The sequence below is a fragment of the Meriones unguiculatus genome, chromosome 3 (assembly GCF_030254825.1).
Source record: "Meriones unguiculatus strain TT.TT164.6M chromosome 3, Bangor_MerUng_6.1, whole genome shotgun sequence".
In the NCBI taxonomy this organism is placed as follows: Eukaryota; Metazoa; Chordata; class Mammalia; order Rodentia; family Muridae; genus Meriones; species Meriones unguiculatus.
The window spans coordinates 31,000,850-31,021,416 of NC_083351.1; the positions used below are offsets into that span (position 1 = coordinate 31,000,850).

Here is a 20,567-nt window from a genome sequence, read left to right on the forward strand (position 1 = left end):
GTCACATGGCAGAATTATATTACAAACCTGACAAGCGGCCCTTCACAGTGCCGTAGCGTTTTCCATTCCCATAAGCTCTAAGCATGAGGAAGGCTCCGGCGTCTCAACAGCCTCATCAATGCCTGCTATTGCCTGTCGTATTGATCAGAACCGTTCTGGGAGGCATGAAGTGCCGGCTCACTGTGGTTTTGATTCACACTCTTTCTTTTTCACTGTGCCCCCAAGGGTTGCATGCAGAGCTGTGCATACAAGACAATTGTTGTACTGAGCAAAAGCCCCCAGTCCCCATGCTTTGCATTTATCTGATGACTAATGGTGAGGCTAACTATCCTTTTTCTTCTCTTAGACAGGGTATCACTGTGTAGCTCGGGCTGGCCTGAAACTCACTCTGTAGACCAAACCGGGCCTCAAATGCACAGAGCTCTGCCTGCTCCTGCCTCCCAAGTATTAAGATTAAAGGCTCATGTCACCACGCCCATCCAGCTGACAGTGGTTTGTTGTTGTTGTTGTTGTTGTTTTGTTTTTTTGTTTTTGTTTTTGTTTTTTTTTTTTTTTAATCTTAGACTGTCTAAGATCTATTTTCTTCATTATTGTGCTTTTGTTGTCAGATCTGGGAGCTCTTTGCCTAATCAGAGTCCTGGAAACTCGATCTTGTATTTCCTAATGGCTTTGTAGGTTTGGTTCTTGTGTGGTGTCTGACTCTGTGGATTCTGGCCTGAGTCTAGATTCACATTTTTGCATGTAAGTATCCAGTTTTCTGGGAGCCATTTGTTAAAAAAGACCGTCTTTTCCACACCAAATTGCCTTGGCACCTTTGTAAAAAATCAATTGGCCATAAATATAAAGGCTTCTTCCTAGACTCTGAGTTCGGTCCCATTGATTTGTAAGCTTGTCCTTAGACCCACGCTCTCTTGCTTACTGTCCTTGTATTCTTTTTTTTTTTTTTTTTCTGTGTCTTCATACACTTATCTTTAATTTTATTTAACTGGGAGAATATATCATTCCCAAATTGATATTAGCCTTTGGCAAAAATGTAATTGAGGCTTCCTAAAATCAAACCATCAAGGCCTCTCTTGCGAACATCATTGCAAAGCCATTAAAGGGACTACAACCATATTCTTATTCAAACAAACCCCAAAGGGGATCAAGAAAGGAACAGACATCTACCCTTGCCACAATAATCGGATTTACTGATTCTCGGGGAATAGGGAAGACACACTGCTAATTAGGAGGCAGTTAAGGAATTATTTCCCTTCTCACTATAGCTTTAGAATGTACTAGACTGAAAAAGTAATGTCTGTCTTTGAGCTACAAATATGAAAGTATTTTATTTAGCAGTTTGAATAAAGAAGCCAGTAAGAACAATAAGCATTGAAAAGAAACAGTCCTCTCTGGTGAGCCTGCACCCACTCAAAGCTTACGTGGTGGAGCAGCACCCTTCCCTACTAGGAAACTCTTTGAGAAGCAGTTCCAGTCCTAGCATTACTCAGTTTTCACATGTACCCTGTAGAAATGACCTGGAGAAGTGGCTGGGAAAATGGAAGGGCCTGAGGGAGGCCTGACAGGGAAGGAAGGAATTTTGTTACAAACAGGATCTTGCTCCGTAGACACGCTGGCTTAGAGTTTCCTAGATGGCCTACGATGGCAATCCTCCTGCCTCAGGCTCTCAAGTGCTAAGATTACAGGTCTGAGCTACATGAGCTAGGAAAGAGTTTCCTGAAAATGAAAACCTCCGTGTTGTGGGATTGGGGAGGGCTGAAAGACTGTAGGATTGAAAGAGGATGGGAAGGGAAGGGTGAGAAGGCTGGGCAGATAAAGGGGTTTGCGTCAACCCTGACGACCTTTGTTCAGCCCCTGGAACTGAAAGGGTGGAAGGAGGAGAGGCAACTCCAGAAGAGATCCAATCCCGGCAAGGTGTCCTCTGGCTCCCAAAGTACACTTAGGCATCTCCCCACCCTGTTCAAATAAATACGGAAATTTAATTATAATAAAAAGAAGACAGGAGACTACAGACAGTGTCTCCCCCAACCCTTCTTGTGGTTTTAAAACAGACTTTTGCTATACCGTCGAGGCTGGCCTCCAACTTGTGACAATCCTCCAGTCTTCACCTCCAACTGCTGGCGTCACAGGTATGTGTCAGGCACCACCACCATATCCAGCCTCAGCTGACTTGAGATTCTTTTCTCTTTGTCCTCCGGGAAGTCTTAGTTAGTACCCCGACGCCATGTCCTGTCTACACCAAGATTCAGGTTACATGATCGGGGTCTGGAGTGTAGCTCAGTTGGTAGAATGCTTTCTGGAAGCCGCAGGTTCAATCTGGAGAGGGAACATCTTCAGGCTCAAGATGCTGATCAAGAGAGGTGATCCGGCTTAGGGTAGCCATACAGGGGTGACGCGCTTCCTGATGGCGCAGCTCAAGCGGAGCGTCAAACTGGGTCTTCTTTGGCGAGAGGACTATCAAGAAGACCCTGCTTGTCTTTGTAAAAAGTTCCCATGCTCAGTTCATGCTCGGTGCTGCTTAGTCGTCCTTCTAAGTGTGTACACGGGCTTTTTTGTTCACAACTCACGCTGTGAGGTGGCAAAGAGAACACCCACATTCTACGCTGCTACTGTTTTATATAAAATGAATTCATAAAGACGTAGAAGAAAGACTTCCACTTCCCTGTTTAAGTTAGATGAAACCCACCTGCACTGGGGAAAGGTAACCTCCCCAATGTGGTTTTTTTTTGGCATGTGTGGATGTTGGGGGAGGTGTATGTATGCCACTTCACACATATGGAGGTCAGAGGACACCTTTCAGGAATCCGTTCTCTCCCAGCAAGTGCTTTTACCTTCTCAGCTGCCCCTGTGTGAAAGTTTTAAAGTGTAATTTGTAACGAATATATTCCAGTCACGAGCCAAACCTTTTTGGCAGGGATCACCTCTCTTGATGTTGGTCAGCACCTGGAACTTGAAGATGTCCCATCTCCAGAAAACGCTGCTCCGTTCCCTGAGTCCTAGCAGCTCCTACCTCTTCACCGCATCACCTTTATTCTCCGCAAGACCATCACCGAGGGCCATCATCCGAGCCTGCACTTTCACCGGGCTCATTTGCTTGCTTGTTTGAGATGGGATCTCATTATGTTTCCAGGCTGGCTCCAAACTCACGATCATCTTGCTTCATTCCCGAGGGCCGGAAATACAGGTGTTTGCCAGTTTACCTTGAAAAGAGATGAGAAGAGATGGAGGGAGGAAGGGAGAAAGGGACGAAGGGAGGGAGAGAGGGAGGAGGCAGAGGGAGAGAGAGACTGAGACTCCATAAATCTTGGTTGAATGAAGGAATTGTGTGAGCCAGATGGCAGGAGGCTGGAGCCATCAGGGCTTTTCCTGGAGGCCGCAGGAATAATGATTGGGGAGTGGCTTTGGGAGCTAGAAGGCACTGCCCAGCCTCTGCTCTGTGACTGTAGGCAGGCAGCAGCCTCCCTGGGAATGGTTCCCGCTTCCTTGGTTAGGCGGGAACTGGAGGGAAACCTGCGTGAAGGAGCCTGAGAGTTTCACACATAAGGGAAGGAAGAGTAGAGTTAGATGAGGATAGGGGATGTGCCAAAGGAGGTTGAAGGGGATGGAAACTGGGCTCTTGTTGGAGGGTAGAGGGTTATTCAGTCTGAGACCGGGTGAAATGAGCCTGTAAATGCTTCTCCAAGCTGATGCTATTAGAAGCTTGATTATGCTAATTCTAAAAATCATCAAATAGCTTCTACACTCTAGAACATAGGCTGCGCCCTGATTAAGTGCTTTACAAACATGGTTTTGTGTCCGGCTTCCCATTCTGCAGTTTTATCCCCTCTCACAGAAGAGGAAAGTAAGGCATTAGTGAGAGGAAGTTCTTGGCACTGTGGGGGTTATTAGGAACCAGGCTCCCCTTCAGTTGGTCCCCACTGAGTCTTTGGATGGAGGTGCCAGGGTATAGGGAGCCCCTGTGAGCATAAAGTACCTGTGCAGCTTCAGGAGGCCTTCCTCCTCTCTGAATCCCTTCACCTGTGTTGCCTGTTTCCCTAGGTTCCACCGCATTTTCCACAAAAGACCAGGATCCCCAAGGGATGGGAACCCACATGGTAGTGCTGTTGTCTCTTGGGGAAGCTGACCCTACATGTACTCTTCTGGCCATGGAGTGTGGGCCCTTGGGCACATCGCTGGTATTCCTGCCTCCCATGAAGCTAGGTGCTCTCTCTCCCTCTCCCTCTCCCCATCCCTCTCTGTTGCATGCATTTAATTCACTAATTCACTCCTTCAGGAACAAAACAAAATCAGTGTCACTGGGTTGCTTTAGCAAAGATAGAAGAAGGCAGGAGGGCTCATTTAGAGCTGGCTTTTTGCCAGCCAGACATGATGAAAAGGTGGAGAGGCAATGGAGCTTGGAGGATTGACAAGAGTGTGTCATTAAGTGTTAGGTTTTGGAACTTAAATTGGTCATGGAGAAGAAGGGAGGAAGGAGAGACTTGATGCATTGGCAGAGAGCAAGGGTCACCAGCAGAAGAATTGGATGAGGCAGCAAGGTGTAGCAGAGGATGAGGACAAGGCCCAGTGTGTGTTGCTAAGAAAGGGGGGGGGTTGTAGCCCAGTGAGTAGAGTGCTTGGTCAGGATGGATGAAGCTTGGAGTCTGAGCCCCAAAACCATATAAGCTGGTCCTGGTGGTACTGGTCTGTAATCCTAGCACTCAGGAGATAGGATCAGAAGTTCCACATTATCCTCAGCTGTATAGAGAGTTTGTGGATAACATGAAACCCAGGGAAAGATGGAGGGATGAGAGAGAGAGAGATTCATGTCACTTATAAGAGATGGACATTGAGACAGCCAGGTCAAAGAACTCTTCTGAGTAATGAGCATGGAAGTAACTCAATGTGGGGCAGGAAGCAGCCAAGGCTCCTGGGAAATCTACCAGGCTGAACACAGAGGCACAGCCATTGGACTTTGCAAATCCCAGGTAGTCATTACAGGGACTGGGGAACCCATAAATGCCAGATGCATCTTCAGTGGTGAGCTGAAATGTGGGGGCAGGAGAATCTCCAAAAGCTTACAAGGCAGCTAGCGCGGCATACACAGTGGCAAACCACAAGAGTCACAGACTGGAGGAAGGCAAGGACAGGCACTCGAGGCAGCCCCGTGATTTCCATATGCTTACCTGCACTCACATCCACACATCAACACACACACACAGAGCGATATTACACCCACACACATACCATGTACAAACACATCATACACACACAGAGTGACCGTCCAGACCTGACCTGCAGTGGTCCCAGCAGTCTCTCCCACTCCAGAGGGGGTGTGGGCCCGAGGGAGCGAAGTTTTGTTCAGGACAGGAGAGGCTTGGGCACGACGGAGAACAGGATGTAGCAAAGAGGGCATCCACGAATGGTGGGGGAGGGAAACAGCCCTGAAGGAGGCACAGCATCTGCTAGACAGCACCCCTAGAAACCATGCGGATGGACAGGAAGGAGCAGGTGTGGGTGGCTTTACTTGGTGATAAGGACATTAGAGAGTCCTGCTAGGGTGAGGTCATCGGCAGCTTGTTCCATTGAGAAATCAGCTCCTGTATCATGCCCCACTAGTGACTCACTGGGCAAGGAAGCAGATACATCAGCCAGGCTTTTGTGTTCTAGGGACCCAGACTTTCTCTCCCATCTGTACCCGGGGAAGGCAAACTGGCAGCCTGGTAGTTTTGTCCGTCTGAGCTCTTCCTGACATCTGAAAGAGGACAGCACTGTGATCCCGGGAGAACCGACTGTCTAGATGCAGGGGGGTAGGTATACAGCATTGTCTAACTCCCCCCCCCAGGAAAGTGGCTGTGGGTGACTGAAAATGCCAAGCACTAAGGGCTGCCGTTTGTGAAGGGTTGACAAGAGGATCTGCCTTGAAAGAACTTGGGATGAAGGGGGTGGGGATGGGCAAATGAGGCCTTAGAGATGGGGGCAGTGAAGAGCGGACAGCCTGGGATGGTCAGTGGTTTGTGTGTCTGCTTTAAATCTCTCCCTGCAAGGCTCGGGAGCACAGGATGACCAACTTTGGGAGCTGTGCAAACCTCTTGAACTTTTAGCAAGGAGAGGGTAAGGCAGCTGTGAGAGCTACCGGAAGTCCCGCTGACCCAGGGGGGTGGGGACTCCATGCTGAATGTAATTTGATTTCAACCAAGTAAGAGATGGACTGACGTCATGATTTGAGGGGCATCCAGTGGGCCCAGGCTCTGGACAAAGGGTGAACAGTGGATGGGAACTGACATCTGGTGCTCTCCTCACCCTGCACCCTGGGGCTGGAACACAGCAGACACAAAGCGACCACGAGACATCATTTGGCCTTCACATATGAGCACAAGGACATGCCTCCCCGCCAGGCCTAGGAGCAGGGCAGTGGGGCAGCCCACGTGGACCCTGTGCTCAGAGTTTGGCAATCTGGCCTGAGCCTTGGCTTCTTTACATGCTATCTAGGCCTGGCCACATGAGATTGTCCTCTCATCATGTGGCCTCAGGAAGAGAAGGAAAAGAATTATCTTCACTCTTTTAATAAACATATTAATAGCTTTATGTATTAAATACGGGGCACCTGCTGAGTGTCAGGCCCCCTGTTGACCACCGGAATACGGCAGTGGATGAAGAAGGCTCATCCCTCCTGGCCTTGCAGAACCTATAGTTTTAGATGAGGGAAACGCATACAGAGGAGGCTGTAAAGCACATAGGTAACCTAGTGTCCCTTAACACATGACAGCTCACTCCAGGTATGTTAAGTCTCTGAGGGGAACTGTAGCAAGAGAGTTTATAATCGAGTTTAGTTTCGGTTGGGTCAATGTAAAAGTCAGAATCAGTCAGTCTGTCTCTCCTTAGCTCATCTTGTCTGTCTGTCTCTTTCTTTCACAAAGTCTTCAGGACTGATGACCAATTGGGAAGGATAACTGTATTGTATTTCTAGACCAGTCACTGAGTGCCTTGCCTGAGATGAATGGGGACAGACCTGAGATGGGAATTCTATCTATCTGAGGGACAACTGAGAAGTGCCATAGAGAAGGTGCTTGGTACAAGGAGCTGGGGCTCACGAGAAGCCTAAGGGGTGGGAGGAGGCAGGAGAAAGGGAAGCCCAGGACAGAGCCCCTGAAAAGAAGAGACCCAGCAAAGTAATTGGAGAGCTAATTGCCACAGAGTCCAGTGTGGGTCAGTAAAGCCAAGGGAAAAAGAGCTGTTTCCAGAAGTCAGCAAAAAGCAGGCCGAAAATTATACGTTTTTAAATTGGGAGACTAAACAGTCAAAGTTCTGAAAAACAGACAAAATATATCTAAAGATACATAAAAATTGCAGCAGCTCTCCCACAGCACAACAAAATTACCCGTGGGTGAAAAACCACTGCCTTAGGAGTATTCATTTTTGATCTATTTGTCATCTGGGCCAAATTGCCCAGCCAGATTCCCAGGAGCCAGGCCTACTGCCTCATCACACACCAGGGGGCGCACTCGCACTGCTTGTGAATACAGGTCCAAGACAAAAGCAGGCTGTGAATTAGGTGTTACCCTGAACTTACTCCCTCAACCCAGATCCCTAAACCTAGCAGGTAACCGTGAGATATCAGAATCTAGGAGCCTCAGCAGTCCCGGGTCTTGTTTTTATTTCTCGTCTGATTTTAAACTCACAGGAGATTAAGAGAGATCAGAGCTCTCACCAAGGGTCTCACCCAGGGCAGTGGAGAATATCTCCTCTCCCCTTAACACTGAAGCCTCAGGGTGTGGGATTGGAAACAGAAAAGAGCCAGGGTGGTCTCGGATGACTTTCTAAGTGGTAGGGGCATGGACTGGGTGTGAGAGGCCAGGAGGCTTTGGTTCCAAGGCTGGCTCTTGTTTGGAGACTGTGAGGTCCCTGTAAGTACACCTTGGAAGGTAAATCTTCAGGTAGGGTACTGGTTTTAGCTCAGCGAGATCCCCAGCCTTGCACACACTGGACACAGTGGCACGGACATTTGAATTTGATATAAGGAATACGAAATTCAGATGAGAGTGCGTAGGTTCAGCTGGCACGGCTGTAGAAAAGGAGTCCGAAATCCAATGCCGCGGTTTATTACCGGACCTGGGTCTTGAGACCAGGGATCACTTTATACCTGACGGAATTAGTGTAGATGCTGGGATGTGGTCAGCCTCTGGGCGGGGTTGACGTCAGGTCAGAGTGCACTGGGAGAACGGTGGAGAGATGAAGGCTTGTGTGGAGCTTCCGCAGAGCCAGGCCTGTCTTGGATTGCACACGATTGTTAGAGTTGGATCGGGCTATTGAAATAAATAATCACAAAGGCAGGAGGGGGTATTGAGGTTAATGTCTGTATTAGGGTGTGGTTTCCCCTTCTCGGGTGACCCGGTCCTAGTTTTGCTAACGAAAGTGAGACTCCCAGGATTGGAGTGATGGCTCAGCAGTTAAGCACTTATTCTGGCAGAGGACTTAGGTCTGGTTCCCAGCACCCACACTGGTGACTCACATTCTCCTCAACTCCAGTTCCAGGCGACCTGATCCGAAACCCTCTCAGGCCAGTACCTGTACTCATCTGGTGCAAACGCACACACACACAAACATCCACGCATACACCCATGCAGGCACGCACACACACATATCCCCACACGCATACGCCTACACAGACGCACACACAAAGAAATAAATAAGAGTCTTTTTTTAAAAATCGAGAATCCCAGTCGGGAAATGTTCTTGTCTGGGATGGAAATAAACCAGTGAGATCTTATTTAGAAACTCGGACTCGGGAAAGCATTGGGGTACAGTGTGAGGCGGTTGCCTTAGAGCTTAGGGTTTTCTTGGGGATGAAGGGTCTGTCTATACCGGAGTTCATTCCGACAAGGTTGGGACCGCTGTCAGTATCAAGCCTAGGTCGGGTAAAAGTAATGAAACCATTCAGAATCAGTAATCGGAGTCAATACACTACCGGGGTTCAGATAAAATTACTACTTTTTTTTTTTTTTTTTTTGATCGCGAGGCAAATTTGGGTCTGGTTCAAAGGTGGCTCTGGGCTGAGTATCAGGTTTACACGTGTATTGGGGGCAGGGGACCCTGGAGCAGCATCAGACTCGGGTGAAGATTTGGGAGGGTCTGCACTTGGTGTCGGAGTTTGGGTCGATCCGTGCTCACTGCTGAGGTCTGGGCTCAATCCTGGCGTTCCAGTGGCTGCAGACTCGGGGTTGGGTCTGCAGCCTCGCCGGGCCTACGGTTCCACGCCTCTACAGGCGAGAGTGCACGAGGGGAGGGGCGGCGCCGGGGACGCGCACGGCAGGGGCAGGGACGCGGGCGCGGGCGGGCGGGCGCGCGCGGCTGGAGCTGGCGCGGGAGCGGCGGGAGCGGTGGCGGCGGCGGCGGCAGAGGCGGCGGCTCCGGCTCCAGCTCCGGCTCGGGCGGCGGTGGCGGCGGAGGGAGCGGGCGACGACGGCGGCGGCGGCGGACCGGGAGCGGCGGCCTCGGCGGCTCGAGGGGGGGACATGCAGACCGACGGCCCCCGGAGAGGCGGTGAGTGACCCCCGAGCCCCCCTTCGGGGCCCCTCGGTGCGCGGCCCTTCCGCGCCGTCCCCGCCCTGCCCCCGCGTCCGCGGAGCCGAGCCGGGGGCGGGCCCGGGGGCGCCCGGAGGCCGGGCCGCGCCCCCACCTGCCGCGCCCGCGATCTCGGCCGAGTCCCCCGCCGCACCTGAGCCGCAGCCGGCGCCCCCCGTGCAAAGTTTCCCCGCGCCGGTGGGCGCCCGCTTCTCCACCCGCCGCGGTGGCGCTCCGGGGGCGGCCTTCAGCCTCCCCCGCCGGCCCCGGGCGGGTCCAGGCCGCCTCCCCGTCCCACGGCGCCCCCTCCCCGCCGGCGGAAGAGCCGCAGCCGACGCCGGGTCTCGCGGGCACCCGGGCGCACGTGCGGCCCCGGGATGCGCGGGGCGCGAGTTGGGAGCGGGCCCCCCCCCTTTCCCTGGTCTCCCCCGTGCCGAGCACGGGCCGGGGAGGGGACGGGGAGGAGCTCGGACGGGCGGCCCCAACCCCCACCCCGACCGGCGCCCTCGAGGCCCCCCGAGCCGCTCGTCCCGGGAGGATGGGTGCGCTCGGACCCGCTCCGAAAGTTCACTCAGTCGCCTCCCGGCGTCCCGCCCCGTCCCGTCCCGTCCCGGTGTGCACGGTCCCCAGTCTCTGCGCCCGCCTCTTCTTCTCGGCGCCTCCCTCGGTTTCCCTAGGTGTCTCTGTCTCCCCGTGTCGCTCACTGCCTCCCGATCTCGCTCCCTGCGGTCCCAGCGTGTCCAGCTGTGGGTTTCTTTCCTCCCGCTCTCCGTGTTCTCTCCCCGAGTACGGGATTCTCTCTCCCCAGGTCTCCCTGTCCTCTCTCCCCAGGTCTCCGTGTTCCCTCCCCCCCCCCCAGGTCTCCGTGTTCCCTCTCCCCGGGTCTCCCTGTTCCTTCTTCCGGGGGCCTCTGTGCCTCCGTGTCTCTGTAGCTCCCTCCTTAGGTGTCTCTCTGCTTGGTGTCTCTGGATTCCCTCTGTCAGGCCCCCTCCCCCACTTCTCTGGAATGCGGCCCCTCTGGTTCTTCTGCCCCGGGAGGGGGAGGGGCTGGCCCTTCTCCCCACTTCACCCCCTCCTTCTGCCAGGGCCCCTGACGTGGAGCAGGTGAGGTGGGAGCCCTACCTGCCCCAAGCGGTGGAACGGGAGGCAAGACCACCCTGAGAGCAGCCAGGCAGGGCCTGGGGACGCCAGATGACCAGGGGTTGCTCCGCTTCTGCTTCTGAAGGGACTAGGGTGGCATCCCGAGTGACCCGGCGCCGGTCTTGGCCAGGGGTTACCATTGGGAAGTGTGTTTTGTGGTGGGAGGCCCGGTGAAGGAAGAGCAGTGGCGGTTCCGGGAAGAAGGGCCCAGTCTGGAATCCTTGGGGAGGCGTGAGGAATCTGATAGGCTCCAGAGGAGAGGTCTGACAGGAGATCTGAGGGATTCGGTTTGGCTCCTTATTAACTCTTGCTTCAGGGAGCGTGAAAATGCCTGTTTTTACTGATTATGTGAATCTGCCTAGGGCTTCAACGACTCCTCAAGAACCACCATTCTGAGCCAGGGCTCAGGCCACACACCCCATAGGCTCCACCACCTTCATTCCCATTTTCAGCTCACCTCTCTTCTTCTGGGGCGCTTCACCTTCCCTGCAAGAAGGAGGCCCCCCCCTGCACAAACCTCCTGTTCTTGCACCCTCACAACACACCTGTGCATCCTGCACACCCAGTCAGTCTCAGGCCTTCCTGTACACACGCTTTCTTGCACCTTCTAGTTCAGTTTCTTCATGGTTTTGTTTTCTTTGCGTTACAGTGTCCCTCTTCCCTTCCTTCAGTGGGGACACTTTTATTATGATTCTTCCCTCCTTTCCTCCTGCCAATGCTGACACATAGTCCAGGGCTGTGTGTTTAGGGCTGTGGAAAAAGAGTTTAGTTTGGGGTGCCGGAGGAGCCGTTTGCTGGGAGGTGGCGTGTGCTGCAGCAAGGGTAGGCTGGCTGGAAACCTGCCTTGCGAATTGTATTGCTGTGCAGCAAGGAATACTCACTGCCCCTGGTGTTTTGTGCTTTCCCTGTACTTCCTCCCAGCTGCCCGCACTGAGAGTCGGTTTGAGGTCCTCAGCGGGGGAGGTAGCCCCGGACCTGAACCTCAGTGCTCCAGCTTGATATGGCCAGGAGGCCTCTTTTGGGGGAGGGGACCTCTCAGGTTCAGCCTCCTGTAGAAAGGGGTTGATAATCAAGTGTAGGTGGGCCCCAGGGCCGCTGTGAGAAGCCAAGAGAGCCGTGTGGCTGTGCAAGTCAGCAGTGGCCATCACTTTGTGGGAATGCAGAAGTGATCCAGTAACCTGCTATAGATCTCCGACTGTGTGCCGGGCACAGGGCTAGGCACTATAGTCCTGGCAGTCTTGCTTCCTGCGGGACCAGCAGCTGTGTAAGGAAGCCTTTCCCTTAGCAGCTTCTGGGGTGGGAACAGCTAGCCGTACAAAGCAACTGTTTCCAAGCTGTGAGACAGGGCAGAGATGCAGGTTCAGTGTGAGATGGGTGAGTCTCAGAGGAGACTAGGAAAGGGCTCTCTGAAGTGGGCTTACACAGATCAGTAGGAGTTTGCCAGTTGAAAAAGAGAAAGGACGCTGCAGGTGGAGGGAAAAAAATTGAAACAGTGGGAGCATCACTGGAACTAATGCAGGGGAAGAGCCCTTGCCTAGTATGCTTGAGGCCTGGGATTCAGTTCCTGGCACTGCAAGTTAATTGGTTAATTAAAAAAAAAAAAAAAACAAAAAAAAAAAACCTAAACAATATGAGTAAAGATTGAGAGATGTTATCACTTGTGATGTGTTCAGAGACACAGCAGCTGACAGAGCCTTGAATGTTTTGTGAGGTACCCTGTGACTTCTGAAAACCCAGAGGGACCAGTGGTTTAAAGTTCGGGTGGAGTCCACGGGTCACGCCATAGTCAGATTGTTTTACTAGAACATGGTTCTGGGCTATGGAAAAGTTTGGGTGGAGACAGGATTCCAACTGAGGAGGATGCCCCATGCAGAAAGTTAGGTGAGAAAAAGGTGGCTTGCTGGGGAGGAGCACAGGCCCACTGAGAAAGCACATTTGGCAGGACTGGGTGGATGGTAGAATGGACAGAGAGGAAGAAGAAGGGGGCCAGGCTTCCCTGAAATCCCTGAGCTAGCGGCGTGGGAAGGAAAGTCGCAGGCTAGGTGGGTGTTGCGCTCAGGCCTGGTCTATTATCTTTGAGGTATCTGGGTTTTGGTGAAAGCACACGATCCTACAGGAGAATTTGGTAAGAAGACAGAGTCTAGGCCAGAGAAGGACACCTGGAGTTATATGAGAGTTAGGAGCCCTGTTCTCTCAGGGAAGACAGCTGTCAACGGTGGCCAAGAGCTGACATTAATTATGAGCTCCTGGAGTTCGACTTGACCTTGAACAATTTGCTGATCATCTCTGACCCTCATTTCTCCAATGGGTATGATAAAACTCCATGCCTCATAGGTTGTCAGGGGGATTAAAAGGTAAGCCTCACGTGTTTGTTTGGGACAGGGCCTCACATCTTGGATCGCCACTCAGTGGTAGCAGTTGTTTTAACGTCATCAATGGGAGTGATGAAAATACACTCCTCCACCAGAATCGGCAAATCACTGAGTCGTCTTTGTAAACACACTGTCCAGGCAGAGGCACCTGCGTGCAGTAGCAGCCGCTCTGGTCTGGGCCTTTAAGGGGGCCGCTCCATCAGGCGGGGCTCGTCCCCCAGCCCACTGGTGGGACTGTTTGTTGCTTCAGTGTATTTGACCTTCAGGGCGCAGGCAGGTGTGAGAGGGCTGGAGGTGGGGCTCTGGAAGAGAGGGGGTCCTGGGGAGGGGCAGCTTTTGTGGTTTAGAACCCCACTCTCGCCCACAAGAGTCTATGTTCTGCTTTTCTCCAAGGTCCAGATGCACCGTGGGAGCGCCGGGCCTCTGGGCCCGAGAATCCAGGTTTATTTCTTTGGCTGTGTTATTATCTTCTACTTCTGGGAACTGTTTGTGGTGCGGCCCCAGGGCTGCCTGGAGGTTGCTTCAGTCGGTGTCTGTGCTCTGCGTTTCTACTAGTTCCCGGTCCCACTGGTGGGCCGGGCTTCAGCCTGGCAGGTGACACAGAGCCCTACCAAGGCCGGCCAGGTTGGTGCAAGGGCCTTCTACGTGATCTTGGTTATGGCTGTTATCTAAGCGTGGTGTGAGATCTTTCTGGGTTGTACCCAGTTTGATTCCTCACTGAAATCCTGTCCTGTTTAGGTCCTGGCTGAGCGGCTGGCCAGTCTACCTGCCAGGTATCAATGCCAGTTTGTTCTCTGGGTAGCCTGGCCATCCTGACTGTTCTAGGCTTTGTCCCCTTGTGGGCCTGGAGTGGTCCTACAGGCGACTTGGTGGTCTGTGTTGGGGCCCTTTGATCCTGGACTGGTGTGCTCCAGAGCTCTGCTTTGGGCTGTATTCTGTGTTCCTTGGGGTCTTGGCAACCTCAGGATCCTTGTGTGTTTCTGAGACCTGCTTTGTGGCCATTTTGAGTGTCTGCCTCTCTTCAGATAAGGCTCCGATTTTAGGTAGGGCCTGTCTCAGTTGTCAAAGCATGAGGCCCAGTGCTTGTTGCTGGCATGGCCTCGGGTGTGACACCGTGCCTTGAACACTACCGCTCTGCCTGGGTTCCTGAGCAACGGTGGTGCTAACAGCCCCACGGCAAGCTTTGTGAGACTGGGCGGGCATCTCCACACAAACGGGCCTTTGAGTGTGTAACTCCGAAGCCGGTTCCTCTGGCCAGACCCGCTTGGCAGCTTGCTGCAGGAGCAGTGGCTACTGGGAATGTTGAGGAGAAATGTGGTGGACTGGGGTAGAAGCCCTTAACAGTATCTTGGGGCCCAGAGCCTTTGGCTCTGGTCTAGCAGGGGCGGGCAGGTCTGTGGAGGTTTTCTTGGTGAGACCTTGGTTTGGGCTCTTCACCTAAGAAGACTCCCTAACTTTCCAAAGGTGACCAGGGTAAGGTAAGGACTAAGGCTGGACAGCTAGCTCAGCAATTAAGAGCACGGGCTGCTTACAGATGCCCGCCGTGGGTTTGGTTCCTAGCACCCACATGGCAGCTCACAACCATCCATAACTCCAGTTCCAGGAGATCTGATGCCCTCTTCTGAACTTGAGCATCATATGTGCACACAGATGGAACACATGCATACGTGCAGGCAAGCACTCACACACATCAAATAAATCTTAAAGGAAAAACAAAAGAAGTTAAAGTGAGGACAGTTCCCATGTGTGGAGATTGGTCTGTGGTTGGTGATGAACATCAGTCCTGGGTCAGTGAAGATGTTCCCAGCCTCATCCCCTCCTTCCCCTCACCACAGTTTCCTGTTCAGAGAAGAGCCAGGTGTCAGGACTACGAAGGAACACCGCTGTGAGTGTGGGGTGAGGCCCAGAAGGAGCCCCAGATAGAATGTTGCATGTTTCAAGTGGGCACCAGCAGAGTAGCTGGGCTAGTGATGAGGTGATGTGGGCGTGACTAGGCCCTGGCCCCGCCCAGGACCACGCACAGGCTAGTGAGCGCTCAGTAAAGTGAGCTTTAGAAGGCGGGGCAGGGCTCTGACGCTCCGTGCCAGCGGAGGAGGCAGCCGGGGGCACGCCTTCATTTTAAAAATTATAGAGAAGCAGAAAGTCAAAAATAAATATTGCTCCTGAAGCTTCTTTGAAGCCTGGTGTACATGCTGGGGCGTGTCCCCTTGGCTGGGTTGTTCCCTGTGAACTCCTGTTCTCACCGTGTGTTGACTGAGTACCTACTATGTGCTGGGTTCCTGCTGGGTGCTGGGGACGGTGAGTTGAGCCCAGCAGGCGTGCCACCCCTGTGTTTACTGAGCTTATTTTAGCGATGCAGAGTCATGTAAGTAAACAAATACATTTGTGGTCACTGCTTTGAGGCAAAGTCCAGGCATGTAGTTGCCGGTGTCATGGAAGGCTTCCCTGAGAAGTGCTGTGGGCTCTGGAGGATGAGTGGTAACTGGTCAGGAGCACATAGTTAGCTCATTGTAGGCGGTGACACCAGCATGGGCAGGCCGGGAGAGGAGAGGGTAGGGCACACTTGAAGAGAACGCTCCTGTGGCTGGCTAGAGAGAGGAGAACCTGGCCGGTGGGGCTCCACCGCGGGGTCCCCGTGGGGTTCAGACCCAGATTCTATGGCCGTGGTTGGAGACTTGGCCTGTGTTGCCCATGGCCACAGGGATTTAGGTGGGTGGGCAGGCACATAGTAGGTGCTTCAAGGCCATCAAACAAATGCAGTGCAGTGACCAGATGGTTGTTTTAACTAAATGGGGGTTGCCCTACACCGACAGACCTGTGACCCGCTCTTCTTTTCCCGCATAAATAGCGAGTTTCGAAAGCCTGTCTGTGTCGATTTATGTTCTGCTTTGATGAAATTCTTGATGTTTTCTCATCTTTTTCTCTCTGTCCAGGAAGGAGCGGAGGCCCTGGTGCCCTGCCCTCGGTGCTGACTGCCCAGCAAGAGTGACTAGTATACGCAAGCAGAGACCCGGTGAGTGTGCCCCAGTGTGTGGCCAGGTGCAGGGCTGCAGGGAGTGGAGGGGGGCTGTGGGCCAGGCTGAGTGGCTTGGGTTTTGATGTGAGATCCAAATAAAGTTGTGGAGGAGACGTCCAGTGTGTGTGTGGCTGAGGATGGTAGAGGCCTGGGCGGGGAGAGCAGGAGCATGAGAAAGCGAAGGGATTTGAGTGTTCTTTGGGCAGGTGGAGAATACGGGCCTTGGTGAAGGATGGAGTAGGGGACATGAGGGAGGGGAGGCATTCGGCTAGCATCGAGGATGGAGGTGGGTGGGGAGTGACGGACCCCTCATCAGCTGCTGCAGGTGTGAGGTAGGCTTCCGGGTGACACCAGGGTCTGACTGCTTCTCCATTTACCATGTGTCTGTAGGGACATGTGCCATGTGCCTGTCAGCTGAAGAACAAGGTGCTCAGGGCAGTGGGCTGGGGTTGTAGGGAAAGAGGCCGGAGAGTTAGAGTCTACGTTGTGGGCTTAGATGAGGCCGACGGTTCCCGAGCAGACACTGTCCACACGTTCCTCTAGTTGTGGCTTCATTCTCGGAGCACTGGCTAGTGCCTCCTCTCTGCAGACAGAGCACACATGAGGGACATGATTAGATTTGCCTTTTAAAGGGGTAATTTTTTTAATTTTAAGTGTAGCGTTTGTCTACGTGTATGTATATACACCATGTGTGTGCCCGGCACTCAATGGAGGCAGAAGAGAGGGTTGGATCCATTATGGGTTGTGTGAGCCCCCATGTGGGTATTGGGAACTGACCCTGGGCCCCCAGACAGAGCATTAAGCACCCTTAACTGCTGAGCCATCTCTCCAGCCCCTGGGGTTCGCGTTTTTGTGGCTTGTGCACAGGATGGATTGGAAGGGAGTGACCGAAGGCAGGCCTTCCACTGAGAGGATGGGAGATAGTTGAGATGGAGTTGGATGTTTGGGATGAGGAAAGGATCTTCAGAGTTTTGCCAGGCTGGGTAACAGGGTGTCCCTGAGCTTGGTGGGCCTTTGTAAGCAAGATCCATGCCTCTTGGCCATCACCCTGTACACTGGACAGCTCTAGATAGATGGTTTAACAAAGGAGGCCAAGACAGAGACTGCTCTGGAGCCATGAGGCGGCTCAGCGGCTAAATGTACTCTCTGCCTGGCAGCCCAAGTTCGATTCCCAGAACTCAGTGGTAAAAGCGGAAGCAGAGAATTAACTCCCCGGGGCCGTCCTCTGACCTCCACGTAACCACAATTATAACAAAAACTTTTTAAAAAGAAATGGTTCTGGCTTAGATGGAGAGGAAATGGGGGTGCTGTGAGTATTCACACTTGGTAAGATGGGCCGTGGGATTTTACAGAAGGGCAGAAGGGAGGATCGGGCTGAAGGGTCAGGTGGGGAGAGTGGCCGTAAGGGTGCTATGTGTCCTTCTGTCGGTCCTCAGGTGAGAGGCATGTGCAATCTGGCTGCCGTCTTCCCAGAGGAGGCTCTGGAAAAGGAGCCCTCGTCCATCTGGGGGTGCTACTTGTTAGTGGCTTGTCTGGAGGGTAGAGGTGGGGTTGTGGGCCCCCCACTTCTGGAGGCTGAGTTAATTTAGGGGTAGAGAGACGCTTTGAGATTCTAAAGACATCAGGCACGTTGGGACTGCCTTTAGTTGAAAGTGAGAGTGAGTCTCAGGGCGACTGAGTTCTAGGGCTGGGGCTGTAGGCTGATTAGCTTGCCGTCTGTCCCAGTTTCACAGTTGTGGTACTGTAAGCTTTCTAGACAAGGTGATCCTTTTTTGTGGGGCTGACCTGATACTGTAAGATGTCTCATAGTGTCCCAGGTTTCTTCCCATTCGATGCTGGTAACACCCACCTCCATCCCCAGTCCTAGATGTCTGCAAACATTACCTCATGGCCTGTGGCAGGCCAGAACAACCCTGGGCTGAGAGCCACTGGTTTGTGCCCCCTCTTGTGATTTCACTAAACTGTACAACCTGGAAGCCTAGGGAGAGTCACGTTGAGGAAGATTTACGTTGATGGATCACCTGAACCCAGTTCTGAAGCGGACTGAGTGGCCGGGGCAAGAGAAGGGCATCTTTTGCAACAGAGACAGGATGGGGTACAGAGGCCTCAAGGCAGCAAAGTTGGTGAACATTAATCCAAGAGATTCCACTCTTTGACAGTTGTAGCTGTCAAAGGAACTCACGTTGTCCCTTTTTGGTTTTTGTTTGTTTTGTAACTAGGCCCCTTTTAGGTTCGTGGCTGCCACTCACAGACATTTGACACCCCTAGATTCCCCTTTGACTCCCCCAAAGAGTCAGAAGTGCGGACTACAAAAGGGGCCTCTGTAGTTAGAGGATCCCCATTACTAGAGTGGGAGGGAACGTTGTTCCTGGCTGGAGGAGCAGAAGACAGTCTCGGGCTCTTTCTTGCCAGCCACCTTCTCTGGGTGGGGGTTGAGGCTAAGGCATGATTTATTCCTGCCCTAATCCAGTGGTTGGTTTGGAGAGAGTTGGAAACATGTTGGCTTTCCTTCCCAAGTGTGACATGGCCTGGTTCCGCCTTCGAGGCCGCTGCTGCAGTACCGCTCGGTGAACTGTCCAGGACATGACGAAAGGGCTGCGTTAGCTGCTGCCACAGGTTAGAAGATGCACAGCTCTCTGCCCGCTCTGCCCAGCGCCCCTCCATGGCAGAGCAAACTGTGGAACCCTGAATGCCCCTTCTGTGAATGTCTATGTTTGGTGTCTAGCCTCCTGGGAGCCAGGGTCCTGGCCTGGAGAGGAGTGCTGGGGGAGGCCAGAGGAACAGGTGGTATTTGGAGACTAATTAATATTTGTGAATAATAACTCGTGCCCACGGGAAACAAATCAATCTGTGTTTGCATATTCATGAGGGGGCCTTGAGAATGATCCCAGCTGTTTTCCATCCCGGAATCCCTCGGTTCTGGCGTCACATGGTCCCTGGGGGCCCTCTTTGGCCCTGGCAGGGATGGTTAGGGTGGACCTCATGGAAGTGACAGGCATTTTCCATGATACACATACATGAGTCCTGTGGCTTGATATGGTGCCTGCTGATCCCTTTTTCCTCAGAGCAGTAATTCCCAGGCTCTTCGGTTTCACACACAGTTCAGTTTCCAAAAGTACTTAGGGCCAGACAGGGGCTTAGCAGTTGTGTTTTTTTTTTTTTTTTTTTTTGCCAAGTAAGGACATTATTAAAAAAAACAACTGCTATCTACTGTCCCGATCACTTCATATAAGAAAGGACATTTTAGTACCAAGGACAAAATTTGAAAATAAAGGACATTTCTTTCCAAGAAAGGGCAGTTGGCAGCTGTACAGTGGTGTAGCAAAAAAAAAAAAAAAAAAAAAAAAAAGATATATCAAAGCCATTCTGAATGTAGAAAAATTATACTCAATTATACCCTATAATATCACATGCCATGTAATTGTTTTCCTGCCCAAGTGTATCATTTTGCTAGAACTGATGGTCTACAGCGCAATCCACAGATGAGCTTGAGTGCCCAGTGTTTGGGCCTTGATTCTATCTGAATCATCCGAGGCTCAAACTCACCCATCCATGTTGGTGGGGTGGCTATCTGTTCTGAGCACTGCTGTGTTGGATGGGTACATAGGTTTATGGGAGCCCAGCAAGGCAGACTTGTTCTGCAGGGGACCTGGAGACCAGCATGCGAGCAGGACCAACATCTAGACTCAAGGCAGGGTTTGGGACTCAGGGTGGCTCACCTCTCCTGAGGAGGGAGGAGGTCCTGGAGCCGCTCCCTCACAGCCTGAACTGCCTGACACCAGGGCCAGGCTCTGTGCCCAGAGTCCAGGGGTGGGAGCCACTTGCTCACGCCAGGAGCTACTGACAGGGAGAGGCCCTGGCTTGGAAGACCGTATGGGTGCCAGAGCTGTTCCCTGAAATCGTGCCCGTGTTATGTCTGTCCTGGGGGCTCCTGGGGGATCTAGCTGTCTGTGTCCCTGTATCCAGGGACCACTGGGAGCAGCTCTCTTGGGGGTTAATGTCTAGATTTGCAACCTAAGAAAAAGCTTTAAATACATCCTGTGTGTGAGACTTGGCCTGCGTGTGTGTCTGTGGACCATGTGCGAGTCTGGTGCTCACAGAGGCCAGGGGAAGGTGTTGCGTCTTCTGGAACTGGAGTTAGACGGTTGCGAGCTGCTGTTTGAGCGCTGGGAATCAAATGCAGGTCCAGAGGACTTAACTCGGAGCCATCTCTCTGGCCCCTTGTGCCTTCTTCCTATGCTGTGGATCTGAACAAAGTGTTCTGAACACTACCTGACATACCCAGGGGATCTTGAGTCCCCAAGTAAGAGCCACTGGCCTTTGCTACACTTGTTATCTGAGAATTTCACTTAGGTGTTGTGGGAGTGAGACACCGTGATGGCCTTATAGCATGGTGTCTGTGGCACCTCTGTGACAGTGTACTGGGATACCTCTGATGTCCTTATCAGGCGGCTTTACCCAGCTCCCTGTACCCTCTGTGTGCACATGCATGGTGTCTG

The 20,567-nt window shown here is 52.6% G+C and overlaps 1 protein-coding gene and 1 long non-coding RNA gene across 16 annotated transcripts in view; one reads left to right on the forward strand and one right to left on the reverse strand.

Moving 5' to 3' along the window:
• Window positions 1-43: 43 nt before the first annotated feature.
• Window positions 44-10,969, reverse strand: LOC132653022 (uncharacterized). Of its 2 annotated transcripts, XR_009590653.1 has the most exons (5): window positions 10,663-10,969; window positions 8,120-8,282; window positions 3,011-3,200; window positions 2,065-2,233; window positions 44-1,956 (listed from the first exon to the last, which is right to left on the reverse strand). It is a non-coding gene; the product is annotated as an uncharacterized LOC132653022 (long non-coding RNA). The 2 variants fall into 2 exon arrangements; XR_009590652.1 differs by having other exon boundaries at window positions 2,065-3,200.
• Ptprf (protein tyrosine phosphatase receptor type F) overlaps window positions 9,316-20,567 on the forward strand; it is an 81,922-nt gene continuing 70,670 nt past the window's right edge. For 13 of the 14 annotated variants that reach the window (XM_021644563.2, XM_021644566.2, XM_021644575.2 and 10 more), the window contains exons 1-2: window positions 9,361-9,519; window positions 15,986-16,065. The gene's annotated coding sequence lies outside the window, so the exon portion shown is untranslated. Of the gene's footprint in view, window positions 9,520-15,985; window positions 16,066-20,567 lie in introns of all 14 variants that reach the window. The other variant, XM_021644571.2, reaches the window with a different exon arrangement.